The 23,417-nt window shown below is 38.8% G+C and overlaps 1 long non-coding RNA gene across 2 annotated transcripts; it reads left to right on the top strand.

The window, feature by feature from the left end:
* Positions 1-54: 54 nt before the first annotated feature.
* On the top strand, positions 55-23,212 carry LOC138620862 (uncharacterized). Of its 2 annotated transcripts, XR_011310906.1 has the most exons (5): positions 55-104; positions 897-1,062; positions 2,070-2,158; positions 2,260-2,375; positions 22,274-23,212. It is a non-coding gene; the product is annotated as an uncharacterized lncRNA (long non-coding RNA). The 2 variants fall into 2 exon arrangements; XR_011310905.1 differs by having other exon boundaries at positions 69-1,062.
* Positions 23,213-23,417: the final 205 nt, after the last annotated feature.

Genomic DNA, 23,417 nt, shown 5'->3' on the forward strand with positions numbered 1-23,417 from the left:
AGACGGTAGGTCTTGCGTTTTCTCTTAAAAATGTCAACACTTTCTGTGTCCCTCAGGTCTTCAGGGAGGCTGGACCACAGGGACTAAATGATGCCTCACCATAGGTTTGTAGTTTTCATTTGGCACGTGATTAAAAGGCCAGTACCAAAAGACCTGAGGGCCCTGGGATGCAAAATACTGGTCAGTGTGTTTCTTTTGTTCAACTGAGATAGTCTGTATTTACCAATTCAAAGAGCAACTCACATGAGCATGACAAAGATGTACAATAATCCTGAGCTGGGTGTCTCAAGGCCAGCCACGTCCACTGTAATAAATTTGTCTAAGGAAAAAACAATGACAAATAAAGGCCTTTTAAATGTTCCTATGTTCTCTACACGTCAGAAAGAATTGATGTCTCACCACAGAGTGCCACAAATTACCCCCAGAGAGAAAAACAGCTCACCGCAGACAGCTGAGCGTGGGGGATCCACTCCCTCCGGAGAAGTCATATTCAGACTGATAGGCTTGTGTGGAATTCACTGAACCTGACTGCACCTTCCACCCACAGGGCTCAACTCCTTCCTTATTGGTGCAATTCAGACACCTTCGGGGAATATTCCTCCCCAGCTATCTTCAACATTTGTCAGTTGCTTCTTTTAGAGATCCTGCTGCCAACTCAATTTCAGATGTTTTTTACACTTCAGCAACATGCCTCCTTGGTGCCCTCGCTTGTGACATCCAGTAAATCTCAGGGCAATATATTCTATTACCATATTTAGGCTTTTCCATTTGGTATGTAGAGTCAAACATGGACTATATCAGATTGTAAACTGAAGTTTGATGCCTCCGGGCTAACTGCCAGTGAGTGTCTCGCTGTCCACAAATCCCCCCTTCTGCTCCTCATGTGTGTCCTGCAGAATGGTTTAGTGCTGCTCCATGCTCCAGACTGGGCTTCATTAACTGATAGCAGCAGAGATGGAGACGCTGCGGAGACGTGAGTGTGGAGAGAGAGCAGCTGGATAGAAACGAGTTTGTCTCCTGGGATACATCACATCACACCAGCTTGCCCTGGACATCTCAGAAGTGAGTGACACCTATTTTCTCCATAGAAACCATAATGGTCATTAAAGGTGCATATATCTGGATTAGTCTAACTGGAAAAAGGGGTTAATAGGGTTACGGATCAATACCGGTGATTCATTTCCTGGCCCTGGTAGCCCATCATTTACACCACTGGAAGCAAAACTTCCACAAACATTGCTAAAAGCAGCTTTCCTATTGCAGCGGTGACCTTTTCCCCTTCACTTTTTTTTTTGCAGAGTTTCTGTCCTGCATTTCTTCTCTTTCTTTGGGCCATTTAGGCTAAAGGCCACTGGAAACTGTACCAGGGACCAACTGTTGGCATTTGAACTGATTGCCAAGTTTTTTTTTTTTTTTTTTTTTTTTTGCAGTGCCTGTGTTTTGACCCACATTATTAATACATTGTTCATTATCCAAAGAGCACACTGCACCACAGTCAAAATGCATTCCAGCCTATTTGTGTACCCTAAAAATAGTCTTAGAGCACATTTAAAATGTTTTCACTTGACACTTGACGGCCATTGCATCAGCCGCATCCATATTGATACAGTAGTTCCTGTAGGATCTCTAAATTTAGATATTTTCTACTTATTTTTGATACCAACCTCCAGTGAAGAGTTTGCTCTGTAAATTTAGACGATTGAAGTAAAAAAAAGTGAATGTTCAAGTTGTTCTGACATGTGTCTCCTACAACCTTCCTCAAAATTTGTCTGCAAAGACAACTCGGGGCTGAACTAGTTTCAGCACTGAGTTGGAAGTATCTGGATTTTCATTTTTTCCCCCCTGAGGTTAAATAGCTGAATGCAGCTAAATGCCATTAATAAAAAAATAAAAAATAAAATAGCTTAGCAATATCGACTCTATTTACTTTCACCATAAATAGATTATTTTTGTTATCTGAAGGTACATTTTCTGAAACTAAAGAAAAAGATCACATTTCAAGCACACATACTCTCCTTATTTCAATCCTGCCTACTGTCTCTCACTTTATACACTCGGTGATTTCTCAGGTAATTGGTGTGACTGAGCCAGTCTGCTGGGACCACTGAAAAGGATTACACCATCACCTGTCGTGTCATTCAGCATTTGATGCATTTAGGTCAAGTATTTCTCCTGTGGTCGGTCGTGTTTTAAACAGTAACTGTTTTTACAGAGGAGATATTTCCAGTGTATGACGTAGGTCTTTATTGATTGTTGCAGCCTGCAGAGTTTCAGTTCAGTTCGTAGCTAATGCAGGGGGCCAATATCAGGCTGATGGAGGACCTGCGGAGCCTCTATTATGTTCCCAAAACCTCACTCACAACTCAGAAGGGGAGGTAAGTTTAATTATAGGAGCTGAATGTTGCTTTTTATGAGGCCTAGAGGGGCCGCTCTTTACATCCTCTTCCTGCACACTTAAGATTACAGCACTTTTTTTGTTTGGAAAAACAAAAGTATTTAACTTGAGTTTCTTCAAAATCTCGATGATAAAAAAAAAAAAAAATCTGTGTTAAAAAGTGAATAGGTTAGTTACAACAGACAATACAGCTAATTCACTAATTGCACTCTTACCGTAATAATAATCCCCGTTATACTCTAGATTTACTGCTGTACGCATTCACAAGGGCAAGCATAAGCATTTGCACGGTTATTTAGTGTTTGATGTCTTCAGATAACTGGAAGAAAAATGTGGCTGTAAAAGCAATGATAATAGCACATCTCAATAATGGCAATCATAAAAGCCAGCCAGCACCAAAGGAAAGGTCATAGTTAATGGCTGCCAAGCGATATTTGGTGTCATTCAAAGCACATGGCTTTGATGGTAAATCTCCCTAATAAGGACGCCCTGTGAGCAATATCCTTAACTTAATTAACATGTCATTCCAGAGGTATGTGGAAGAGATCCACTCCTTCTGCACAAAGCACTGTTGTAGAAACACATTCATTGAGAGAACCAACCATTATAGTCCAAACATGAGAGAGAGTTTTTGACGGTCTATTCCCCACTCTGTCTTCACTTAATGGGTTTACAGTAATGGGTGGAGACTTCAACTGCACATTAGAATGATATCAAGCTATCAAGACCGTCATTGTCATTTTGCAGACACAATGAAACGGCAATTGTTCCCTCCAACATGGTGCATAGACAGTATTCAGAACGTACACTTAATCCTATTACTCAAAGAGTAATATGAAGATTAAATATACACAACAATAAACAATAAAAACAATAAATGTCTAAAGGTGCGTACAATAGATTTAAAAAAAAAAAAACCGGTGTAAATAAGTACATAGATGTAGCAATGTGAGTATTGTGTGAGTCTGTCAATTAAAAGTATTGCACAAATACCAGTGGCACAGCAACAGACCCTTTAATGATTCCTCTTTCTGGGCTTAATGATACAAAACAATTTACACCAAAAGAGAATAAAAAAAAAACCTAGACATAGTGCTTGTCTTATTCCCTGTCAAACATATTTAATTATACACAGTTGTAGTAGAGTAAGGATAAATAAAATTTTCTTTTTAAATAACCAATTTTAGATGGTTATATTAGCCCTTTTTTTAATTTAATAGAATCAAATATAGAGCATTACGTTGAGATTACTAAAAAAAACGAACAACTTTGTCCATGAGACAAAGATTACTTTTAAATCTGACGTCTGAGGTAATTTAATAAATTATACAATAAAAAATGGTAAGAACATTTTAAAGAATTAGAAGTAGCTGAGTGGTTCCTGAGAACAAGGTGAAAAACCAAGTTAATGAATGATCTCTTAACAATTCTCTTGCAAGTGAAACAGTCGTATTATGACCAGGGGGGAAATCAGGGTCAACTAGCCTGTAATAAGGGCTTCCAGAGCTGCCAAACAATTAATGAAATCAAGATAAAGCAACGAGAAATATTGTCCGACCCTGAGAAAATCTCCACCACCTTTAGAATATATTATATAAACCTTTGTTATTCAGAGCCTGCTTTACATATTTCATCGGTGGACAAACAGTCTGAGATGGACGCTGTGTACGAGAGGTAACAACCGTTGTGAACGGAGGAAAGGCAGCAGGTTCAGATGGACTTTGTATAGATATTTACATATTTCTTTAAAGATAATTTGAATTATAATTAGCCTCTTTGAATCCATGGACTAACTCAAGTTTTATGAAGGACTTTTCATATTATCTGAAGGGTTGTCCATACTGTTCATGCTGTAAATGAAAAACCCAATTTAGCCACAATATTTCTTGTATTTGCGTAGTGTTAAATGTTTATTTTGCCTTGTAGTTGGATGAAGATTTTGTATGTTAACCCCCTCTGCGGAAGTCTTAAGCAAAAACATAATTTTTAATCATTTCATGCTTAATCGTGGGTGTCGTCAGGGCTGCTGTCTTTCCCCGTTGCCATTTATTCTAGCCAGAGAACAGTTTGCTGTAGCTGTCACATCTCATTAGCATATTCCCGGAATTAAATTAGTAAGATTAAAGGACAGGCTGGCTTTACATGCAGATGATGTAATTTTGTTCTCATCCAATTTGGCACAATCTATACCATCCTTATCCCATTTTATTAGAAAATATGGGTCATTTTCTGGATAGGCTGTCTATATGTAATCTAAAAGAATCCAAGAAACATGTTAATATGATTGAAAATGACTAATTTACAGTAATTGTGATATTTAATTCCATTCAGTCTATTCCATTGAAACCATCAACACCATTTTTGTGAAATTAGGTAAAATAGTGCCAATATAAGGTGTAATTAGTCATATAAATGCAAATAGAATTGCTTTACACATGTATGAATATGTAATTACTCATCAGCTGGTTACCAGGCAGTTGATGAGTGAATCACAAATTAAAAAGCATGAAAGTAGCAGACGATACAAGCCAACAAACAGTTATACGTTTGCTAATTTTACGTTAACATCAGTGCCGTCATATGGTTTGTGCATTTGATGTAATTTCATCAATAGATTTTCATATTCTTTAAGTGAAAAATAATTTTTATAAATAATTTTAAATTTGAACCAGTGGACACTGTCTCCCATTAGTATCGCTTACCAGCAATACCGTAGTGTCACAGTGATGACTCTTCTGTTACCTGAAGATGCCAGAGAACCTGTGGCTGCTACTGAGGGTTACCACATGTCAGCTCCAAATTGATTCAAATGGGTTTCAATGACTTTGTGGAATTTGTTTTTAATCAACAACAGAGCACGCAGAGTCTCTTGGAAGGATGCGGGTCTTTTTTTTTTCGTAATTTTCACTGTTGAGTGTAATGGCTGTGTGTGACAGATTAAATAGGAGGTAGCGAGTCCTTGGGCCTGGCAGGAATGCTGCTGTAAAGTGCCAATTTCATTTTAAGGCTGTACGCAAGCATCTGGCCACTGACAGTCATTGCTGACAGCATGTCATTAGAGAGCCAATTTTCCCCACTTTTAGAAACTTTTAAGTGCAGGCTTTTCATGTACATCAGGGGAACAGTGACATTTACTGAAGATACAATGTACATCCTTGAAGAATGCTTTGTTTCTGAACTGGTTTTTAGGATTAGTAGTACTTGTACATTTTCGGAGTAATTTTTGTAATTTGAATGCATTCCAGTTAAAACGTAGTTGTTAATCTATTTAAAGATACTCTTAGCGATATTTCCATATCCACAGTAGTGAATAAGTATGTATAATGTGGGAGGGGTCACTCTTAGACAGACTGTCGCAGCCTCGACCAGAGCCAGCTGCTTGAGTTTAACTCCCTCTGGTGCCTCTGGATATGAAGAACAGGACATGTAATCCCCGCTATATCATTAGTCCTTGACACAAAATTTTTAGACCACTTCAAAAATGTGTCATATTTTCTTGTAAACCTGAAAATAATTATGAAGTTTCCAAAAATTGGAAAATATAAAAAGTCCTGATGTATAATAAAGTGGAATTAAGATTAATTAAGATTCTCCACTATTTCCTTGAGCTGCTGATGCAGTGTTCAGATGATCCTCGGGTGGATTTTATTTACTCATCAGAGGTTTGTTCCACTAAATCAACAGCCTTTGTTCACTTGTTTTAAATGCGGCTCTGCCTCAAATGTCCAGCAGAACATTGCTAATCAAGTAGCAATGTTACAGTAAGATCGATGGCATTAAAATTACGTGAAAGTGTCAGAAGTCAGAAGTTGTTATTCTAAGCAAAGACTGGCGTTCTCACTATCAAACCATGGCTAGACTGTTTGGAGTTGGGGGAGGGGAGGGGGTGGATGGCACTCTGCAGAAACTGGATCAGTTGTATGCAAAGTGGGATCAGGCAGACAGAAAGTGACCACACCCTCAGAAGAATTCAAATTCAAAATAGAGAAGGCAAGACTCAAAACAACAAAGTACTGTCAGAAGGAGGCGGTCTAGTGGTGCTCTCAGATGACAAGTAGAGGACTCTGAACTATCTCTCTGGAGGGGAAACAAGGCCAAACATTCGGGGTGGGCTAAGACATAACAGCATGTCATAGTGGATGCCTGAAAAAAAAAAAAAAAATCCTATTTCCAAGTTTGAGATTAATGGCAGTTACAGAAGGGTGTATGTAAGGAGACGAGCAGGGCAGAGAGGGATACCACAGTGGATCAAACCCACAGTGAAACGGGGTGGTGGGAATATTCAAGTCTGTGGGTGTTTTGCCGTCTCGGCAGTTGGACACCTGCACAGAATCGATTCTGCTGTGACAAAGGAGAAGTATAGCGCTGCATTCTTCAGAGACACTGTACACCCGGTGGTGGTTTGCATCTTTGTGGAGAAAGATTCATGCTGCAGCAGGATAATGAGCCCAAAAACACCTCAAAACTTTGCAAGAACAACTCGTAGACCAAAGAAGGCAGAGGAGTGCTGACATTTTTACTGAAAACTACACACACAAATCTATCCACAGCCCTTATCTAGACTGTCCGATTCCCAATCTAATGTCGCCCTACTAATTGTTGTCCTTAGTCGTAGACACTGTCTGTATATTGCTTTGTTATCCACTTACTGATACTTAAGTCGTAAGCCCATCAACTGAAGTGAGAAAGTCAATTTCATGACCCAAAACATTTGCTGTTGAACATGAACATTTAACAGAAGATGAGTTAAATTCTCCCTGAGCAAAATGTGATAAATACTCCGCACATATCTTAAATATTGCAAAGAAATTAAAAATTCATCAAATGTGGAATGCTTCAGACACACAAAGTAAATATTTGAAAAGAATTCAACATTTATTACATACTGAGAATCATTCGCCCATTTGTTAAATATTGGAGATGAATCAAATATTGATCTTTTTTTTTTTTTTTTTTTTTACAAAAAAAAAAGAAAGAAACATCTAACATGTTAAAAGTTTGAGAATAATTGAGCATTCACATGCATCATGTTTCAACACAATTCACAGTTACAACATTTGGAAAGAAAATGTTCATTGAAAGTGAGTTTTGGCTCTTTGATTGCACAATGATTGAGGCACGTCCTTTAAATGACATTATGTTGATGAAAATCGGGCTTCTTGCTCTGGAATGTTGTTCCATTAAAGTGTCGCTATAACATCGCTGATCAATGTGTTCCTTTATATCGGTCCTCTACCATGTATCAATCACTTTTCTAAACCTACAATACTGAAAACAAGCAAGTATTTTTAATCGTTATATGCATGACTATCATTTTCAAGAAATTATGTATGTATGTATGTATGTTTCTGTTCATTACTGCATCTCATTAAGTGGAGAAGAGTTGTTGACCTCTATTGCAGCTAAACTTAGTGATGAGGGCTCATGTGATGGAAGTTTACATGGAAATCTAGCTTAGCGCAAGATTTTACTTTCGGTTCTATTTTTGTAAATAGAACTGGCTCTATTTGTGTTATTTATTATCACTAATAATTTTGGATTTTCATTACCTTGGACCGCTGACATGCTCAAGTTGATTAATGGTTGTGTTTACTGTTGGTGTTGACACACTTTTGCAATATAGGACAGCAGGTGGGAGATACAGAGCCTTCAAAAATCCCCACATTATTCTTTTAATCAGCACTATGAGGCTGAGGTAAATGTTTTTCTCCTCCGGCAGCCTGTGCACACTAGATCTTATGTGATATGAATATCTCCTAAGTCTCTGCAGGGGTCTTAATTACAAGCTTCAGCAGTGCTTGAGATGGTCTTTGAAAAGGTTTCGGGACGCAGTGCGACATAGGCCTTTATAGCGTCAGTTAATGACCCCTCATCTGGATGCTGGCGTCTCTGCGACAGGCATGTGAACTGAAAGCAAGCGGCTGATCTGCACTCTGCGCTGTTGCACAAATTATTATGAATAAAGGAGAGTCTTCGAACAAACAGCTGGGGATTTACAAACAGCGTCAGCGGGTCTCAGTGGAGGTCATTACAATGGGGATGAGCAGAGTCTCTGCACACTATATAGAGTATCCAGTGACAGTTTAGCTGAGAAAATGTGGAAGTGTGAGTGTGTGAAGAGAGGGGACATGGATGGGAGTATTGGGTGAGCCAGGGAGGGAGGCAGTCATAATTGGAGACACACATAACAGAGCTGGGAGCACTGGGGACATGGAAGACTTATAGGGTTGGATGCAATCAAAAAACTTTCTCAGAAAGCAGAGCCATGTTTGCTGTCTATTTTATATGCAGCACAGCGAACGCTCATCTGCTTGCACAAACTGGAAATGTAAGACCTGATACTCTTCACTAAATCATCAAGTAGTTTTTGTAGACCACAGTAACCACATAATGGATTTATTTATTGTTGAGTGGCTGCAGAGTTTTAATAGTCTGAAGTATGCAGTGAGTTAAAGTTGCTTCAATATGGATCCTACTTCATACTTAAACTTTGTAGTAAAGTTTCACCATCATGTGGTTGTCTGTATTGATGAACTTATTGATCAGGCTGTGGTCTAAGATCGACACCAGTCTCTGCATCTTTTGCTTGCAGCATTGAAGCACTGACAGTTTCAGCAATTTTGTTCATGACGCAAGTTTTGGCCTAATCGGATAAATTGGCAGGTCGAAGGCCTCTTTTGTGAAGAGAGCGTGGAAATTACTGAATCTTACCCACATCCAAGTCTTTTAAAAGAACGGGTGCAAATTACCTCTTGTTGCATATGTACAGATGTCATCGTTGACAATGCTGCATTGTGTTACGGCTCATAAGTAGGGGAAGATATTTGTTAATAGGCTTTTTGCAGTACATAAAATTGTGCTTTATCTACAAATGACTTATATTTTTGAATCTTCTGAATTTTGTCTCGTTAATGTTTGTTGTCAGGCTCCTTTGTTGGTGTGGCACTGCTATAAAAAAAAACTGGTGAGATATGAAACACAGTCCAGTCGGAGTAACAGATTCATGCACAGCACTTTTACAATACTCTGACACAGGATTATATGTGGGTGTACATTGGATGACCCTGCATTTTTGTTTGTTTGTGCCCCCTGTGTTGATAACCCTACACCATCAGACCAGCCTCACTTTTATGAGTCAGATGGCTGCATTTTTGTTCACGCAGTGCTTCCAACTCATCCCACATTTTTTCCATCCTGCTGGTTTTTCCTGCACAGTGAATACATTTGAAATCTCACCTGTAGTGACCTGCTTGATAATTCAAAAATGAATATGATATGAGACATACCTAACCTTATTCTTCAGCTCAGGTATATTGCTTTCATTTTCTACTTTTGTTTGCATATTGAATATCTAATGTGAAATAGGCTTTGAACTATGGATCATTCCAATGCGTATTGAAGGTTCCGAGTGTCAGTTCTACTTAATCTTAGTCATTTTTTAATGTATTATTCCAGAGATAATCCTACACCACTTTCATTCATTTGCATGTGATAATTGGTTTGCAACAGTGAATGCAGTAGGTAATTGCCAGTAACCAAACGTCCGGGCTTTCCACCAACTCCGAGACACAGACAAATAAATTGATGGCGAAGTCAACTGATGTGACTCAAGGTGAGCTTTCCACTTCACAGTTTGAGAATAATGCATGTATGTGCGGAGATGCAGCGACAATCCTATCTGTGTGTGTCAGACGCAGATTCCCTGTTGAGGCCTTAATTGCATCTCTCGCTAATCCCGTCGCTTGTCAGGACTGCCGTTGCTGATGGCCCTTTACAGACATAATCGCCAGGCTCATTGGGCAAAACAGTGCACAACTGTCTCCCTTCCAGCAGGTTGTCGAGCATGCCTTGTGTGGCAGGAGCTTTAATGTCACTTTCAATTCTGACATCCACAAGACCGAGATAAAATAAACTGTTTTAAAAAAGATGAAACGTCAGATTCTAGAAGTAATGATCCCAGATATTTATCCAATACTGGTGAATGGCCAAAATATAGTAGGTAACATTAAGAAAGCTGTCAGGTGGTGAAATAGATTATTTGATTTCAGATTTTTTATTTTAAGAAATCATATTTTATTGGATTTAAAGTGGAATTAAAAAAAAGTCACTGGGATGTGCCTGGTTAGTGAAATCTAATCGATATGAGAAAGTTAAGATTTCAGAGTACAGAGTACAGAGGCTTTTCTTACTCATAATTCATTTTATTGCTGCATAGTTTGGTTCAAAATGTTTAAAAAATAAATAAATCTTTCTTTCTTTTATTGGATCATGAAGGCGGAGAGAGCAAATCATCTGGAAACTGAAATAACGTCAAAACTATGGTTTTCAACAAATCCACTCAGGTGTGGATGTTGTTGACAAATCTCAAGCATTTGATTGTTTGAAAAATTCTCTTTTAATCAACTGCTACCACTGAAAATGTTGTGAGTGAAGTCGTATAGAAATTGATTCAGATTTGTACCTAAACCTGAGATGGAATAGAAAAGTACTAAGTTATAGACAAATGGACTTTCTGATTTTAGCCCCCATATTTGCCATTTTGCTTTTGCAAAGTACTTTTAAACCTTTGATGCTGTTTTGTCTGACATTTCCAAGGTTTGTGGTCCTACTACTGCCTGCATACACAGGAACCTTTCATTTTTGTTCAGAGCGAACCCTGTTGAGGTCCGAGAATCCTTCACCTGAAGCGTTATACTCGGATATCCTATTTTCTCCTTTAACAAAAATACAGTGGTTGATACCACCGGTTACATGGATGATTCTCTCCATGGAGCTGCTGCTACTCTTTGATGGCTTTTACACCTATTATAGGTAAATTTTGATATCAAGGCAAACACTGTGTCACACCTGCCTCAGACAGCAAGAGGCTTTGGCTAATCCCACTTTGCTGCCTTCATTCTCAAGAGGAGCTCATGTGCTTCTGACCCATCTAGCGCTACTTAGGGCCTATTGCCTGCTTCCAGGCCCTGGTCCCTTGGCAGACAGTTCAGGCCTACAGCTAGCTGCCACTCCATCCAAAAACCTAACAGTCCAGAAATATAATTTCTCTCCGGTGCCAACACTAAGTCCAAAGGATTGTTTTAAGCCATATTGATGCAGGACCTCATTGTCTTTAACAATGAGGGATCAAATGAAATGAAACAACATTCTGAGCTATTAAAACAGGTCTTTAACTTTCTGTTGCAACATCACATACAAACAGCACATCTCACTTCCATGTCCTTACTTGACTGAGGAAATCTGAACTCGATTACACAGCAACAGCATTACTAAATCAATGCAGGTTCAGAATCAGTCAACAAACCAGCCATCACATGGTGCATATGTAAATATACACTCATTTACAATTTGTAATGTTTTCTGTGTGCGGCTTGCAAATCAATGTGTTGCATTTGAAGCATATGATGGAGAAAAAAACCTATAATAAAATAATGTTCTTGATCAATGGAGAATAAAACAATAATAGAAAGGAATATTTGTATATTTAGAGTAACGCTTCGCTTAGCTTTTTGATCTGGTATACTATTGTTAATAAGAAACACCGTGCATACAGTAATGGTATATGTCTATCAGTAACGCTGTCTTTTGTAAACAGTTCTTGGAAAAAGCGCATTTATGAAGTAAACTAATGCACAAATTACAATTACGTGTTACGAGTTCGACAAAAAACAGCAGCAAAACACATTCAAAACATGCAGACAGCTCGCTGTAAATTAGCATAACAATGCTGATGTAAAAGCGATGGTGATGTAATATTTATTTTAGGTGCACATCTTTCATTTTATATCAGAGAGATTGAATAGGCCCCAGGATTAATGCCAGCACTGTAAATCGTCTTCTAGATGTTGGCTCAAGAAATATTGCTGTATTATCAGTCCAGATAGTACTCAGTCTTCTGCTCAACAGAGGAGTGAATCAACCCCTGAATGAATTGTGTTTGGAAATGACTGGAAGTCCATCGGCTGTATCACTGCAGAGCAAAGGGACATGAACACCTTTTCTACAAACTTTGCTGTAGATGTGAAAACCAACTGTAACCGTAGTAACCGTACACAAAGATGTTGACAGCTGCCTTCTCAAAATATTTCTGTAACCTAGATGGACAAAACTGGTTAAAATATGAACAAATAGAGTTCCAAACAAGTGAAGTACTGACTTAAGTTTAAAATGCATTATTTTGCTTATTTATTGTGAAATACTATGGTTGTGAAATATTTTGTTTCACCCACTTCCACTCTCTTAAAAAGTTGACAGGACGTTTTGCAGTGCAGTTCACAGGCACAAAGGGAGTTTCTCCAAGTTAATCATTATTTTCTCTTAAAATGTTGGTTGGTTTAGGACAGATAACTTTGATCCACACTCCAACAGTAAGTGGAAGTAATGCGTCGTAACGCTGGTCGCCAAATGCCGTAAAGCGGAGAGAAGAGTCACTCCAAGTCGTCATGTTTACCCTGAGTTAGTTACTCCATTTAACAACACTGATCTGTTTAAAAGTTTAGAAACAGTTTGAACTATGTCAAAACGGTTATTAAAATCGATGAGTTATCATGTAACCGTGAAACTGTTCATAGAGTTCATAGATACGGAAAGTTAAGAACGTTTTAGATTGCAGATATAACCATGAAACTTTCCAAGTTGATAACTTATATTAAGACAATTTTTTTTGGTGTGTTACAAGTTTTCTGAAATCTTACTTTGAATATACAAATGAGGCTCTATCTAAATAAACCTGCACTAATTAGCATACATTTTCAGAAAAGAAACTAACCATTGGACAAAGCCTGTTTTTTTTCCACATGTTTAAGTCAAAGCATTTTGACGGATTTAAGCTTGGTTTTTGAAATAAATTGTGATATATCTGGCTATTTTAGTACGTATACAAACCTGCCGTCAACATCTTCTAACTTTAAAATGACCTTTTAGAACAATATTATTGTAAAATAAAAGGCCATTTCCTCAAAATGTGTTTCTTCTCATTCTCTGCCCTAGAAAGGTGTACACCAAATTGTCCAGTTTTATTCCTAACAACGTCATTGCTTGCAGTGTCTTTTTTGATGCTTGAAGCTTTCATATCAATGTAATAGTGGACATGTCAATAAAATGTCCTTCTTATGTGGAGTTTTCAGCCATTTAGTCCTAATGTTGCTTGATGTGATTAAATTATTTGTTAAGCAGTATTTTTGATTAAAATAAAAAGAGAAATACAAAATCCATGATTTTGTACAACATAAGAGTAAAGAAATATAACAAAGTAAAATAGAGATTATAAACCCGTTTTTAAATGCAGGTCAGGTCTATTGAATGACACGATCCAGTGAAAAAGGTCAACAATTCAGGGCGAGTATTCACATTCATGACGAATGAACTTCAGGAGCCCAGATCTACATCAACCCGGGAACAGCCGGATAAACCATCTACCTTGCGGAAGGATCCTGCCTGTCACCTGGACAGGTACCGGCTCAAAAACATACACTTAAAGAGTCCTTTCTGACTTACCACACAAATCATCCACATCTCATCTGAACCAAAACAAAAGGGATTTTGACCAGTCCTCTGTTATAGTCATCGGACTCAAACACTGACAATTCACAAGATAAAGACAAAATACATAAACTCAGCCAAAGTTCTTTAAAGGCAACTGATACGATTTAAGGACAATTTTCTTTGGTTTAAAGGGTATATTGTTGTTGTTTTTTTTCATCTATCTTTGTTTAACGTAAGTTGCAGTCTGTGTGATTCATCGGCAAACTAAAATGACATTTAGCTGAATTTGCCTGTGTTGTGTTTATCATCAATGTAAAAGCATAAACTAGAATTCAAAGGTCCCTGATAAAAACTTCATTCATTTGTTTTCAGTTGTTTTGACTAAAACTTAATTAAAACAAATTAAACTCAAATGCATCAAATTATACCGAAACAAATAAACATTTTTGGCAAAAAACTAATACGAAAACAACATCAATCAAGATCCGACTCTGGTCTCTCATCAATGAGGCAGCAGCAGTGTTTGAGTGAAATGTTTCCGAGCTCCTCTTCTGCTTCCATCCTGGATTCACCTCCATCAACTCTATAAAAAAAAAGTTTAGGCTGACATAGCTATGATGTTGGAAAACCCGACCAGAGGCCATCACACAGTCATTCTTTTAGATGAGTGTTTGCCAGTAACCTGCAACAATTAATCAATAAATTACATACAGGTCATATTTCATGACCTAATAGTTGACAGTCCGCCTCTCCAGGACAAATTCTAAATTGTTCTCTGTCGGAAGATTACAGGCTCATAAAGGCCCTCCCTATCATGGCTTTATTGTTCCTTCACAGTTGTATCATGGTCTGGATATAATATTCTGTGTTGTCTTCCACTTCTGACACTTCCTCTTCTAAAGCGTCTTCGTCTGACAGATTGATCTTCGTCTGACAGTTTGACCTCCTCACCAGCGTCATGATCAAAGTTCTGATCAAGAGCCTCACAGAGAGTCAGTCGTTGTCGTGTCACAGAGTAAAATGTGAGCGTGGACCGAGGGAAGCTTTATACAGCAGAGCTGCAACACAAATATACTTTAAGATTGAAACGATGGTACAGTTGTTTGCAAGAATGACAATTTTTCCCAAAACCTACAGATATAATATTTTGTCGCGAGGGCGCCATTCCCCCTTTCGCTTCCTGGAAAATTCAGAAAGTGGGTTGAGATCTGTGCGTGTGAAATCTTGTGTGGGGGTCTGGCGAGGAAATGTCCATTTGATGAATGGACATGTTCCCAAACTCACAACTATACACTTGTTCTTTATTGAAGTCTCACCTTTTCAAGTCTCATTCACCAGATGATGGTTGGTATAAACCTGCCATTGAACATTGTCCTCCCCTTCCTTTATCTCTGTGCAACTGTTTTTAAAATCCTGGTTGCAATGGGAAATAACGTACCCCTCCGAGCTAGCAACCTACATGCTGAAAATGGAAGGTTAGAGTTACAGTAAGGCAACCGGGCTGGGTTTTCTTCATCTTTTGCAAGGAGTCCCCTCCCTGCTGACACTTTTTTGCACTGTCACTGCGTCATGGGCTTGGCCCCGCCCAAGATGATTGTGTTTGGTTAAAAAAAAAAAAAAAAAACAGCCAGAGCATTTTTACCCAATCCTAATGTAACATACATTAGTACATTGGCACAGTACGGTTGAAATAAGTCTGCTTATGTGAAGCTACGTCATTTCTGTTTCTGCCAAACAATGCAGCAAAGGTGGTCATTTTTGACTGTAAAAACTACTCATGGAATAAAAGCACCCAAACAGAATTATTATTATTATTTTTTTTTAAACTACATTTTTCAGACATGACTTTTCTGTCAATTGGTGAGATTTACCTTGAAAACAAGCTCCAACTGCTTTTTAAAACCGTATAGCAAGTAAATTCAGTTACATAATGAGTTTTTCTAAGCCTCTGTGACTGTCGCCTTTTTAAAGTAAGGATCGTGCGTAGTCTGCAGCGGTGCGCATCTCTGATGACTTGCAGCATATTGTGGTATTGAAGGTGAAGGAATCATTACGTCAGATGCTGTTTGTGATGAGTTGCCGTTGGGCAGACATTAGAATACAAAGACCTAAATCGTCACTCGTCACAGCAGCAACTGATTCTTGTTGCTGACAGATGTTGACTATTTCACAGGTGAACTGTTGCGTGAAGCTGCTGACATCCAGGCCGCAGGTCGTTCCTGTTAGCTGTTTGACCAGGATGCAGCGCTGCACTCAGAGCAACAGAGAGAGAATGACAATTAGTTACGTATTGATCATAATTAAAGATGTTGACATGCTTCGGTGTGACTGTTGAGTATTTCACATTTGTCTGATTAGCTGAGATTAGTTTCTAGTATTTAATTGAAAATGTCATTTTAATATGCACAGCATCCAAACACAGAGGAAACAGATATACACTGGCTTGATAGCAAAATGTGGATAAAAAAACAACTGTAGCACCTCTGCTTCTTCCCTTTCAAATTTAAGACCACAAAGATACAGCTGAAAAATGGCACAACATAGAAAGGTGCTGTTTAAGCAACCCAGTATTTTCATATTCAACTAATTTGTTCTGTTTTATAGGCTTTAGAGCAGACATGATGGCAGAGGTTGGTTTTTTTTTTATATGTTTTTATATCACAATGAAAATCACATTACTTTGATATACCGGAGACTGATGATTTCAGTGCTTTATCATCATCACAGGTTTTCCCAACCTACCAAGTGCTTTAAGTGTGTCTTTATATAAGCAGAACCACAAAAACATGCTTTAGTTGTCAGGATTGCAAAACACAGTGTCAGCCTCCGTCTGAACTTTGGTAATTCAGTATGTGTGCTGCTGTCGCAGAGCATCAACTAAGGCCACAGACACTTAAATGGTACCTGCAATGTGATTCTGATGTCGCTGTTGAAATAGAGGTAGTTGATGTTTGTGGCTCTCTTATATTGTCATGTGGTTTGCTGCACTGCTGGAAGATACTGGTTGAGTTGGTGTGTATGGTTCAGCTTAATGTTTGTGCTTTTTGAAACTTTTCATTTTTTTCAAAGTAATGCCTTTTCCTTTGCCTGTTCCCTCCTGAATTTTATACTTTCAGACATTTCTGCCTTTTTTTGGAGTCAAACTGTTCTCTACAGGTGATAACATTTTCTGTCATTTGGAAAAGAAGCATTAAAGAAGCAGGAGTTAGACTATCAGCATAGGCCTTGAAATATTCAGATGTTGAAAGAAAGCAAATAAGGTGAGGCTTCAAAATAACTAGCTTACCTCATGATAAAGACAACAAAAGCATGGCCATCTAAAATAACAACGCAATGTACCTCATTTGTATGCCAACAGACATGGACAAAACATCAGGTTTGTTGTTCATATGGTGACATTCAGTACTTTTGACATTTTTTTTGTCATTTCTGAAAGTTTGCCGCTACCAGAAGGTCATTGCCATTTTTTAAGACATAGTGAAAGCATGTCATTCCCTAAACAAATGAGATACTACCAACACTTTGTATATTTTGTCTGGCATCTTTTTGAACTTTGAAAAGAGCCAGAGAAGCGTCTTTCCCTGCCTCTAAGTCTTAATGCTAAACTGAGCTAATAGCCTCCTGGCTCGAGCATTATACTTAATACACAAATACATAATTGGTATCGATCTTTATATCTAATTCTTAAAATGATGGTAAATAAGATGAGATGTCCAACTCTTCCTTCAAAGCTTGGATTAATAGTACCACTGGTGTGACTTGGAAAGGCGCCACTGCTAACGGTGATCATTAACAGAGCACCTTGTATAGTTCCACGTTTGACCTCAAGCGTCCCCCTTGACGCTTGAAGTGTTGTTGCGATCTGGCAGCTTGAGAAATTTCACCCGCAGACGCTGCTGAAATATGGACCCTCAGTGGAATTTAAGCTAGTTACTTATGGATGTGACAAATTACCTTTAGAAAGGTCTTGGTCTCTTACACATTGTTCAGTGCATACAGTAGCAGCCGGTCGATACCCAGCAGAGGTGACAATGGCCATGACCTTACACTTTCTACTTCATGGACATGGTCATGAGTCGATGTTCACAAATAAACAAACACGAGAGTTGTGACGGATCAAAGGTCAAATGGAATCTAAAATGAATTGAAAATAATGCTATCAGTTTTCTTCTGGCCTCAATGTCAAATGTGAGACTGAATGGACATATTTATGTACGTTATTAAGTTAGTTGATTTTTCAGACTGTATGTTTTAATCTGAGACCACTGAACCACTATGAAAGTACCTGGAGTCAGAAATGATGCCACTCAGTCGCCGAGTCCACAGAACACACAACCTAAACCTCCATAGTTTTCTGGCCAATTAAAATTAGGCCCCATTAAAGTGAGGTGCCGAATAATACACTATTATGGTCACCCTTTTGATATTAACAAAAATAAACTAAATATTGAGAACATCCAGTATAACAACAGTACAACAGAAAATGACAACAGCCACCAAAAATACCTCTTTAAAGAAATATATTGAGTTTAACTTGGGCTGGGTAAAATGGCTCCTGTTAACATATAATTAACCACAAGGAATAAACTAGAAAATTGCATATCTCTTTTCTTTCACTTTAATTTAATCAAATCCAGGCAGCAGCTGGTGCAGACAGAAGAATTAAAAAGCTGGTTCCAAGGCTTGATTAAAGGAAAAACACCAAGGAGATATGAGGTATTCTACCGACAAGTCTATTTCCACAAATGTAGAAAACAAGATGTTCCCTCAGACTAACAGTCAATGGACCTGTTCATGATACTGCAAAAACAATTTTAAGCAGATGTAAAGTGCTTATATCCATACTTTTTAAAGGTAAAAAGGCTGAAAAAGTACACAGACTAACAATGAGCTGGCCTGTTTGAATCACCATAAAACAGATTTTTAGTCTTTGCATTTCTACAAGCATAGCTTTATATGCCTCAATCAGGTGATTTACCACTCGACCATCATATATATCAGGCTTCCGTCATTTTGAGTTTGTTTGAGTCAGGGAGAGAAATTGCACCGCCTTGATTTTTCTATTTCACCGTAGTTTCAAGACATTACCTGCCTTGAATAAATGCATAAAGTTTTGGGAAGTGCAGCAATTTTGTTGCCATTAGGTTTGTTGTGAAAGTCGTTAGCTTTGTCTTGAAGGCACAAAGTCTGTTAACCAAATCAGTGCTTGTCTTTTCCGCCCCTGGTCTTTTGGATTCATAGTGGTGAAGTGTTCACACAGAAAGTTAACATCTGCCACAAACTGTTCACCCAGCATGTGCTCCAAGAGGTTGGCTGTCTGTTTTTGTTTATAGGTGCTAAGGAAAGCACAATCTTATGGTGGTTTACAGGAACGATCCAGAAGCTTTCCTTTGCTGAGCCATCTGACATCGTTATGGATGAGCGAGTCAGTGTGTTAGGCAAACATGTCAGCAAGCAGCAGACGGTAAAGGCGATGTTGTAGGCTGGAGGTTGATTGAATAAAATTCATAATATTCATGACGGTGTGCATGGTGTTTTTCAGATAACCACAAACAGACTGATGAATTGTACAGTGTAAAAATTGCATATGTGGGGCTATGGCTTTGCAATCTCGTGATCGTAGCTGGAACACCATCAGTAACCAGCAGGCAGTTTGCTTAAATCCAGTTTACATGCGTTAAAACAACGAGACAAATATATATATTTACAAATATATATATATATATATTTTTTTTTAAATCGCTTCGTCTGTAGCATGACGCTTCAACGGAGTAAGCTCTTGAGGTTCTTCCTGAAAGCGCACTCCATCAAAAACCCTGACATGCATAGCTGAGCCATATCGGCGCAATCGGTTGATTCGTCCACAGCAATAGACATAACCTCTGCTTTTCGAAGGTTTTCCAAAAGCTGTCTAAAGACAAAATAGTTCCACTTTGCGAAGACATCATATCACTCACATGCCAGACTGCCTCTTGCAGGCCACAGAACAAATTCAAAGGAGCCATATCGAGCCCATGAGCCGCTAGTTGAATGGGCCTGACAAAGGTTAACTGAAGGTCATTGTATTATTACCAAAAACTCATAATTGTTTTTTCAGCTTATTGCATTGATATTTAGGTCATAAAGTAATCGGAGTTGCTTTAAGTGTTTTCAGTCATTGTGTATGCACAACTTGGCTTAGACAGGGGCTAACCGAGGTGCGGTGTACATTTTAGTGTTAAGAAGTCTGTATTTGCTGTGGATAAGTGCCAGCATGTGTGTCTATTATCAAAGCCAGATCTTCAAAGAGTAAAGACAGAACACAATATCCCAGAGGCTTAGTGTCAATTCTTTCAGTTACTGTCAACTCAAATGAAAACACTTACAATAACATGATTTTATTGCCGTCTTGTTAGTTGAAAAAAGGAAAAAAAGTCATTCTGCCATTAATATGATGAAATACATTTATACTGCAGAGATTCCAACGCCACTAAAAAGTGAGTATGATCTCCAAAAGCGGGATCACAAGGGATGTGATTTTTAGATGTACATCATAAATGTCAAAAATCTTCCGCGTCTTATCTCCAGTGGCAATTATGTACATTTTTAGGTGAAGTGGCACCTTTTTTCTTAAGCAGTCGTCATTATTGTGCATAGCTTCTCCACTGTCTGTCTCGTCTGTCTTCATTAATCGTTCTCTCAGTATAACTCCTGAAACACTGCTCTCACTGCTTGTTTGACACACACACACACACACACACACACACACACACACACACACACACACACACACACACACACACACACACACACACACACACACACACACACACACACACACACACACACACACACACAATTCGCAAAAGCTTTGTGGCTTGACGATCAGCTTTTATGTGAATGATAGCTCTTATGCACTACTTACTACCTTGACTTGAAACAAAGCATTGCATTTTAATACCAGGTGTAAGCTGAGTATAAGATTCCTCTTGTTTGTGATTATGTAGTATTAAATCATTTGATTCTGCTGCTGAAGGTTCACGTCACTAACTTAAGTCATCTGTAGTTAAAACGATCTGTATCTAGACAATTCATTCAAAAGCGTGATCGTTGAAGGTGTAATTGCACACAAAACAGTGGGCTGTAAAAGTTGAACGGTCACCTGACTCAACCTCTTGCTGCTAACTCAAGCGAACGCAGCAAAAGCTATATGTAGAAGCAGCACCTATCACGCCTTCCCTTGGGTGATGTAGAAAAAAATGAATTATTTTCCTTGACCTCGGATGTACCAGCCACACCTAACTCAGTGCTGATTAATTTTCATTGCAGATAAATTCTGCTTTAAAGACTTTAATAATTGGCATATAACATATACAACAGTTTTACATTTTTTGTGATGACCTCTAAGATGTGCTTGACTTGTTAATAAGGTGTCAGAGTTTGTGGCTGCTGTTATTCCCTTCCTGAATTTTAAGGCCAGAGCCTAATCAGCCAGTTCTAATTCCCAGGGCATCACAGACGTATGTACCAGATGGTCTTTAGCGTCAGTGCCGTGAACACCTGAAGTGAAGAAGGAGTTCATGTGACGGAGTATGATGAGTGACAAAACACCGCATAGTTAGATGGATCAAACAATTTTACTTTCCCCCGGGAGACGGGTGTTCGAGCCCATGAAAAAAGCAAAAGTGTGGACTTATTTTAAGTAATGTAAGAAAATAAACTTTGCAAACCGGATTTAACATAACATCGCAAACTTAACATAAATAACGTTAGTTATGTAAAAAACATGGATATTTTTTTTATCCAAACTATGATCTTTTCCGAAACCTAACCAGGTAGTTTTGGTGCCTAAACTAAAGCAACCTTGTGCGTGTCTCTCTGATGCCAGAGGGCTTCGTCAGAATATATCAGTGTCCATGGCAGTATGTGATAAGAACGGGTTGGCCCGATACGTGCATGTGATAACAGAATAACAACAAAGAAACTGCATGAATAACTGCATGCATAGTCCGGTATCGCCCTGTACTGATCTAGTCTGTTGTTATAAAGTCGGCCTTTGACAACAGTTAAAAAAAAAAAAAAAAAAAAAAATCCACCCTTGGAATTTGTAAATCACAACTCTGCTATCGAACATGCGTAGATAGACATGTTCTTGTAGATTTTAATTAGGCTTTGATCTGGTTAACAATCAGAGAAGAGGTGTGGCACTTTACACACATCTGACCGCTTTCACATGTAACTGTGAGAAGGAGTGATCTCTCCAGGGGCTGAGAGAAAAAGAGTGGAGCTTATTTTTTCTTTCCATTTCCTGCATGAGTGGATCTGAGTGCAGGCTTTGGTCTGCTTTTGTCTCCTCTCTCTGCTGTCTCTCTCATGTGCTCTCTGCCTTACGCTTGACATTTCTTCTCCATATAGGTCAGTCTCCATAGGAGTCCAGGGAAGAAGAAATGAAAACAGAACAAACCAAAGCACCAGGGCAACAATAAGAAACAACTGTTTAGGCAACCTGTGATGTTGCGTGCCACAAAGGAAAAGATGCTAATTGCCTCTACTCGGAGGACAATCAATGCTTCATTTTATTTTCGCTCCTCCACAAACCCATGTGTTGGTTAATTAGGCAATGAAGGATCATGTTCTTGTCTGTTGAAGAAAAAAGAAATGAAAGACACACAGAGGCTTCTTGATTACACAAAGGTATCTTTTAATAGAATAGGAACTGAAAGGTAGACCAGATCAAATGTGATTAGCGGCATGTTCAATGAGGGCTGGCAAGTGATGAAAAATACCTGTATTGGAACTAATGTCACACATTTTAAGTGTCTGTGAGGGGGGGGGATGACAACAGATAGCAAGGAAGAGTGTGGAGATCAGATCCGTCCTACACCCTATCAATCTTCCAGCTGTGAAGTCAAACACCAATGCCTACAGATAGGGTCATTTGTAAAATAAATAAAGCGAGATGCAGCGGCCTGCCCTCCTGAACTAGACAAAGGAAAAGTAGCTGAGCGTCTCTCTCTGTCATCTGTCGCAGGGCCGAAGCTCAGCCTAGAAACTATCAGGAAGATGATGTGTCTCTAGAGACAAAGACGCCTGGGGAAAGAGGCAGCTCTTAATCATCTGAGACCCACTTCTCTGGCACATTCTAACTTGCGCACACATACCGCATCTGATTATAATTCTATTTGCATACTTTCAAATCCTTACAAAATGCAATTCTGAGTTCTCATTTGTTTTGGACTCTGAGACAATGGCATCTGTAAACTATGAGCGTTAGTTATTTCCTTCCACGGCTCTGTAGCGGCTGTTATTAGGCAGTGTAATAACTCTGAACAAGGCAAAGGCCTACGTGGCTAATTAGAGACGCGAACTCAAACATGGCTCATCTCTTCAAATAGAGTCTGGCATGCTCGAGTGGAGAATGACAGAGGGAATCTATCTCCAAGTCATCTCCCCACTACATTAGATCTATATGGGAGCAGCAGCCAGCCTCTGTGGGCTATCTCAGCCGGGCTGCGGAGATCAGCAAGGAGGATGATCATTTGTTACCAGTCAGTCAAGA

This window comes from Brachyistius frenatus, unplaced genomic scaffold, assembly GCF_029030835.1.
Source record: "Brachyistius frenatus isolate BFR_SWC_R1_liver_20210118 unplaced genomic scaffold, ASM2903083v1 Contig_27, whole genome shotgun sequence".
NCBI classification, from domain to species: domain Eukaryota; kingdom Metazoa; phylum Chordata; class Actinopteri; family Embiotocidae; genus Brachyistius; species Brachyistius frenatus.